Source organism: Balaenoptera borealis, assembly GCF_965194805.1.
Source record: "Balaenoptera borealis genome assembly, chromosome: X".
Classification (NCBI taxonomy): Eukaryota; Metazoa; Chordata; class Mammalia; order Artiodactyla; family Balaenopteridae; genus Balaenoptera; species Balaenoptera borealis.
The window spans coordinates 2471681-2477680 of record NC_138881.1 but is presented as its reverse complement, the minus strand read 5'-3'; the positions used below and the strand labels follow the sequence as shown (position 1 = coordinate 2477680).

Below are 6000 nucleotides of genomic sequence, written 5' to 3'. Positions count from 1 at the left end.
CAACTTTAACGTGCTCACACGTGAGTCTGACGTGGTAAGTCCGAGGCGAGACTTGAGAACATCCATTCGTGGCTGGCACCCAGGAGATGCTAATGGTGGTCCACGTGTTGAGTGGGAAGGGTCTAGAGATGTATTCCCGTGGCCTAACATGGTAGCCAGTAGTCATCCCTGTCTAAGTAAATGTAAATGATTTAAAATAAAAGACAACTTGAAACCTTACTTCCTTGGTCACACTAGCTGTGTTTCAAGTAAGTGCTGGGTAGCCGCCATGTTGGATGGCGCAGCGTAGAACGTTATTCCAACATTGCAGAAACTTCTACAGGACTGTGTTCGTCTAGAGGCTGGCTGTCACCCAGGAACATCTAGTTACAATAAGGCTAATGGGTTTTTAATCTTTGGAATTTTTTTTTGATTATAAGATTCTAAGGGGCATGAATGATACCCACATAAAATTCTGTATACCAGTGTAAAGCCCTTCATAATCAGGGCACAAATATACGTCCCTCAGAACACGCGGCTCCCTAGATATTCTAAAAAGCCCTGATATGAAAGAGCTAAATCCTGAAAAATTTCCCAAATTGCCACATTTCTAAATATGTTTATTACACATACTCCTATACCCCCTATGTAGGATAGCTGTAGAAGTCTACAGCTATTTACATACACGTATCTGCATAGTCTTATATTTTCTTACAATTATTTTACATTCTCTAGGTGAGCAAAAGACAAGAAGATTCGGGCTTCCCAGAAGTGGAATCACGCAGGTGAGTCACCAGCTGAAAAGTCAACCAATCGTGTTTGAAAATGAGAAACTCACATTGGCTACGCTGTCACTGGAGAGGCAGGAGGTTGATCCAGTTAGGAAGTCGGGGGCTGTGTTGGTGAGAGTAATGCGAACTGCTTTGACAAAGACACCGGAGAATTTCATAGACTTAACACAATCACAGTTTATTTATTTTAAATGACTCGTCCTTTGCAGGTGTTCCTACTTGAGGAGATTTCTTCCCGGTGGGGAGTGAGAGATCCAGGTTCCTGGCCAAACTGGTCCTCTGCCATCTTCGACACCTGCCTCCCAAGGTACCCCTGTTTTCATTTGTTGGTTTGTTGCTGTTGGTGTTTTTTGTTGCCGTTGCTTCGGTGCCGCACAGCCGAAAGAGAGAAAACACGTGCACGCTTACCCATGGGAGGTTTCCATGGTGTACATCCTTCAACTCAGTGTTCCTTTAGCCAGAACCCAACCACACAGACACAGCAGATGCTGAGACCCGCTGGGAGGTGTTGCCAAGCTGAGAAGAGGGATAATTTGGTTTGGGATCAGTTAGTAGCCTCTGCCCATGGATAAAACCCTCTGTTGACGCATATGCAAGCAGTGACGAGACTCATCCCTTGCTGCCGGGACTGTACATTGGTACAGTTGCTTTGGAAATCCATTTGGCGCCGTGTTGAAAAGCTGAAGGTGACTCAGAAGTTCCCCTCATTGATAGAAACTCTAGAGAATGTCTTGCATGTGTGTCCGTGTATAAGCATGTTCTCAGGAGTAATGCCTCTAGTATCGCAACCTGCAGACAACGCACGTGTTTGTTGGCAGGAGAGCAGATATATAGAGTGTGAAGTGATTGACAGTGGAATATTGTACAGAAGTGAAGCAAGTTGACTGAATATACAGGCAACGTCCTCGTGCATTTTAGAAATGCACAGTTGAGAGAAAAGAGTACAGAAGACCAGACAGTGTGCTCTCAATGAATAAAACAAGCAGAATGGAATACTAATATGTTATTGAGAAATACAGAGATCTGTGGTGAAGTCATTACTATTTTCTTATTGCACATAAAATTTGGGAAAATACTTAACTCTGGTGGGAGTGGTTCTCGAGGAGCATTGAAAGGAAAGGGGATCCCAGAGAGTAATAATGATTCGGAAATGTTCTCGATGTTTGAAGCGGCTGGTGGATCCATGCTTGTTTTGTTCGTTCCTTTGTCTATTCGTTACCTTCCTATCACTGCATATCTTCTTTTGAAGATCGCCAACAGCTCACACAAAAAATAAGTTAGTTTCAGGCGCAGTACACTAGTTTTAGCCAGTCCTGGGTGCCTTCCCACCCCCTGGTAATTCCCCATCGTTGAAAGGATCTTTTTGATTCACGAGTAGCTTCTCTACGACCGTCTTCTGCTGTCACCATCGTTTGCGGGGCTTATTGATCAAGAGGTGGTGACCGAACCCAAACCAGGTCCGTGCGATTGACCCCGGAGGGAGGAGACTCCTGGAACCCTTTGAGATTCAGGGCAGAAAACAAACAGACTTGGCTGTTTTGTCTTTAGTTTGTAGAAGATCTTTTCTGGTAGGTTGCAGTCTTTTTCATCAATGGCTGTCCTGCAGAGTTGTAATTTTGGTGTGTCCGTGAGGCGAGGTGAGCTCGGGGTCTTTCTGCTCCGCCGTCTTGGCCGCTCGGTCCCCGGCTGGGCTGTTTGGAGCCTGAACTCCGTTCCTCTGCTTCCCGTTGCTACGTCCTGCCACCCCGAGTCTCCTTGCCTCTCTTGAGGAGACCAAGGGTGTTCGAATAGATAACTTTGGGAAGACCCTGATACAGGGTGCATTAGAGGCTTGTTCAGTTCCCAAAGATCGGTCCCTTACTGAGAGAGTTGCCCAGGAAGCCTGCAAGGCCCCGGCGCCCTGTGTCACCTCTGTCTCTGTCCGTGGCCCCGAATCAGCAGCTATGTGTCTCTTCCCCGCACTGCAGGACCCGTTGCCATATCTGCACCGTGGACGTTACCCTGCCCTGAATCTCATTTACAGCATCCCTCTGTGGCTTTCTGCCCCGAGAAATGCTCCCCTAACATCTCCCCCTGAGACACACACGCCTCTGCTTTTGGAATCAGCCCCAGAGATTCACCCCCTCCCGCTACTCCCCCGGCATCCCCCCAACAGGGCCAGGCACGCCCCCTAGATGGTCTCTTTGCACTGTCTGTCATTTCATGATAGCCCTGGTCTCACTTCCCTCCGCATCCCCCGTTTGCCCTGCGGTCTCTCAGCGATGTGAGGGTAGGGGTTGCAGCTTCTCATTTTTATCAGTCCTGCCCCAGCACCGTGCCTGCCCTCCGCCAATTACCACTGAGCATTCTCGAGAAATACCAGGCACGAGAAGCGCAGCTCAGGGATGAACTGTGGATGCTGGTGCCTCAGTGAGCGCAAGGGTCCATGTCTTAGGTGGGGTCCCCCCGAAAGCAGGGAGAAAGCAGTGAGGCGGTGCTGGTCCAAGGAAGTGGAAGAGGGGGAGCAGGGGCCGAGGCAGGGAAGGAGGGAGAGACAGGGCAAGGCGGGGTTACCGCTTCTGGGTATGAGCAAGGCTGGCTGCTCTGTCTCAGGCACCCCCTTCCCCGTGGACGGAAGGAACCTGACCCTCAAACAGAGGAAGGGAGAGGGAATTACCTGCTGGCAGATGCCTGTCTGCCGTTGTTCACAGGCTCCATCCTTCCACGTGGGGTCTTAACCTGCCCATGCTTTTGGGTTGTAATATATCAGCTGGAAATGGAAATGAATATGCGTTTGCATCTGTATATGCAGATAGATCTATGTGTGTGAATTTGTGAATATATATATATATATATATATATATATATATATATATATATATATATTCCCCAGAGAACATATATTATATTCAAGATTAGATATAAGATGGACATATTATATATGATAATATATAAGGCATATATATGTAATATATATAACATATATATATGTCTATATATAAGTATATATATTATCATACATAAAATAATAATATATATTATTATTGCATATTTGGTACATATATGTATAGCCCATTTGGGCTGTTATAACAAAGTACCACAGGCTGAGTGGGTTAGAAACAACAGACGTTTATTTTTCCAGTTCTGGAGGGTGAGATTTCAGCATCTGCTGGCAGATCTGGTGTCTGCTGCGAGCCTGATTCCTGGTTCATAGATGGACATTTTCTTGCTGTGTCCTCACACGGAGGAAGGGGTGAGGGAGCTCTCTGGGGTCTCTTTTATAAGGGCACTAATCCCATTCATGGGGGCACCACTCTCCTACCCTCTTCACCTCTTCATACCATCGCCTTGGGGGTTAGGGCTCCAACATGTGGATTTTGGAGAGCATAAACATGCAGACCGTAGTGATGTATATATATAAGGAGATTTGCTGTAGGGAAGTGGCTCATGCAGTTATGGAAACTGAGAAGCCACAAGACCTATAGTCAGCAAGCTGCAGGCTCAGAAGAGTTGATAATGTCAGCTCCACTCTGAGTCTGAAGGCAGAAGACAGATGTCCCTGTTTGAAGACAGTTAGACAGAGAGAAGTGCCTTCCTTTCTGTGGGAGAGTGGATCCTTTTGTTCTCCTCAGGCCTTCAGTCGACTGGATGAGGCCCACCCACAAGGTGAAGGGCAGTCTGCTTTATTCAGTCTCCTGATTCAAATGTTAACCTCACCCAACAAGGTCCTACTGTATATAGCCTGGGGAACTATATTCAGTATCTTGTAATAAACCATAATGGAAAAGAATCTGAAAAAGAACATACATATATGTGTAACTGAATCAGTTTGCTTTACACCTAAAACTAACACAACATAGTAAATCAAATCTACTTCAATTTTTTAAAAATGTTAATCCCATCAAGAAACGCCCTCCCAGACACACCCAGAATCACGTCTGACCAAATATCTGGGCACTTTGTGGCTCAATCAAGACACATTAAGTTAACCATCATAATGTCTACGTATATGTGTGTGTGTGTGTGTGTGTGTGTGTGTGCATGTGCGCGTACATCTTAGGATGCATTCAGCACTGGGCCGAATAAAGGATAGAATTTTTGCTGGAACATATGGGCGCGGTAACAGTATTCTAAAGTCATTCTGAAACATCATTTGCAACGTCCAAATACAAATTAAGGGAAGGATCTGAAAAAATAAAAGAGAGAAAGTAGCCAGTTGGCCAGGCATACAGCATTCAGACAGCTGTGATGCCACATGAAAATTCCAGTAACTCCAGAAAGTTTCCATGTGTTCTGCGCTCCTCACTGCTGAGGAAAAGACGCCCATCCGGTCACCCCGTTACGGTCACGGCGTTGGAAGGAACTGGCTGCTGGCAGCCGTGCAGCTGTGAGGTCTGCAGGGTGTTTCTTGCTCCCTTACGTTCCTCTCTAGAAAATCTGTGTTCCCAGTTCATTTAAAGAATGCAGGGCGTTACTTCATTCTTTGTTATGGAGGAGTAATATTCCATTGTGTATATAAACCACATCTTCTTTATCCATTCATCTGTTGATGGACACTTAGGTTGCTTCTCAGCCATAAAAAGGAATGAAATCTTGCCATTTGCAGCAACATGGATGGACCTAGAGACGATCATACTAAGTGAAGTCAGTCAGACAGAGAAAGACCAATATCCTATGATATCACTTATACGTGGAATCTAAAAAAATAATACAAAGCAACTTACTTACAAAACCGAAACAGACTCACAGACATAGAAAACAAGCTCATGGTTACCAAAGGGGAAAGGGAAGGGGGATAAATTAGGAGTTTGGGATTAGCAGATACACACTGCTAGATATAAAATAGATAAACAACGGGGACCTACTGTAGAGCACGGGGAACTCTACTCAGTATCTTGTAATAACCTATCATGGAAAAGAGGATGAAAAAGAGTAGATATATGTTATATATAAGAATATATATTATATGTAGGAATATATATTATATATATATATAAATGAATCACTTTGCTGTACACCTGAAACTAACACAACATTGTAAATCGACTCTACTCAATTAAAAAATAAAATAAGAAAAAACATTGCAGGGCAGATTCAAACTCAGTTTAATTTTAAAATGACAAAGGCACCCACCCTGGGACGAAAGTGAATTACTCACTTCTTTACTCTGCATCAGAAACGAAACTGCCAGCCTCACAATTTGTTGCCACCAACTAAATGTGGAGAAGGATATGGTCTCATTTTGTTTCAT

General features: G+C 44.8%; 1 protein-coding gene across 1 annotated transcript in view; it reads left to right on the top strand.

Annotated features, from left to right (window-relative positions):
* Window positions 1-717: 717 nt before the first annotated feature.
* MXRA5 (matrix remodeling associated 5) overlaps window positions 718-6000 on the top strand; it is a 122304-nt gene continuing 117021 nt past the window's right edge. The window contains exons 1-2 of the mRNA XM_082375449.1: window positions 718-764; window positions 980-1077. The gene's annotated coding sequence lies outside the window, so the exon portion shown is untranslated. The remainder of the gene's footprint in view (window positions 765-979; window positions 1078-6000) is intronic.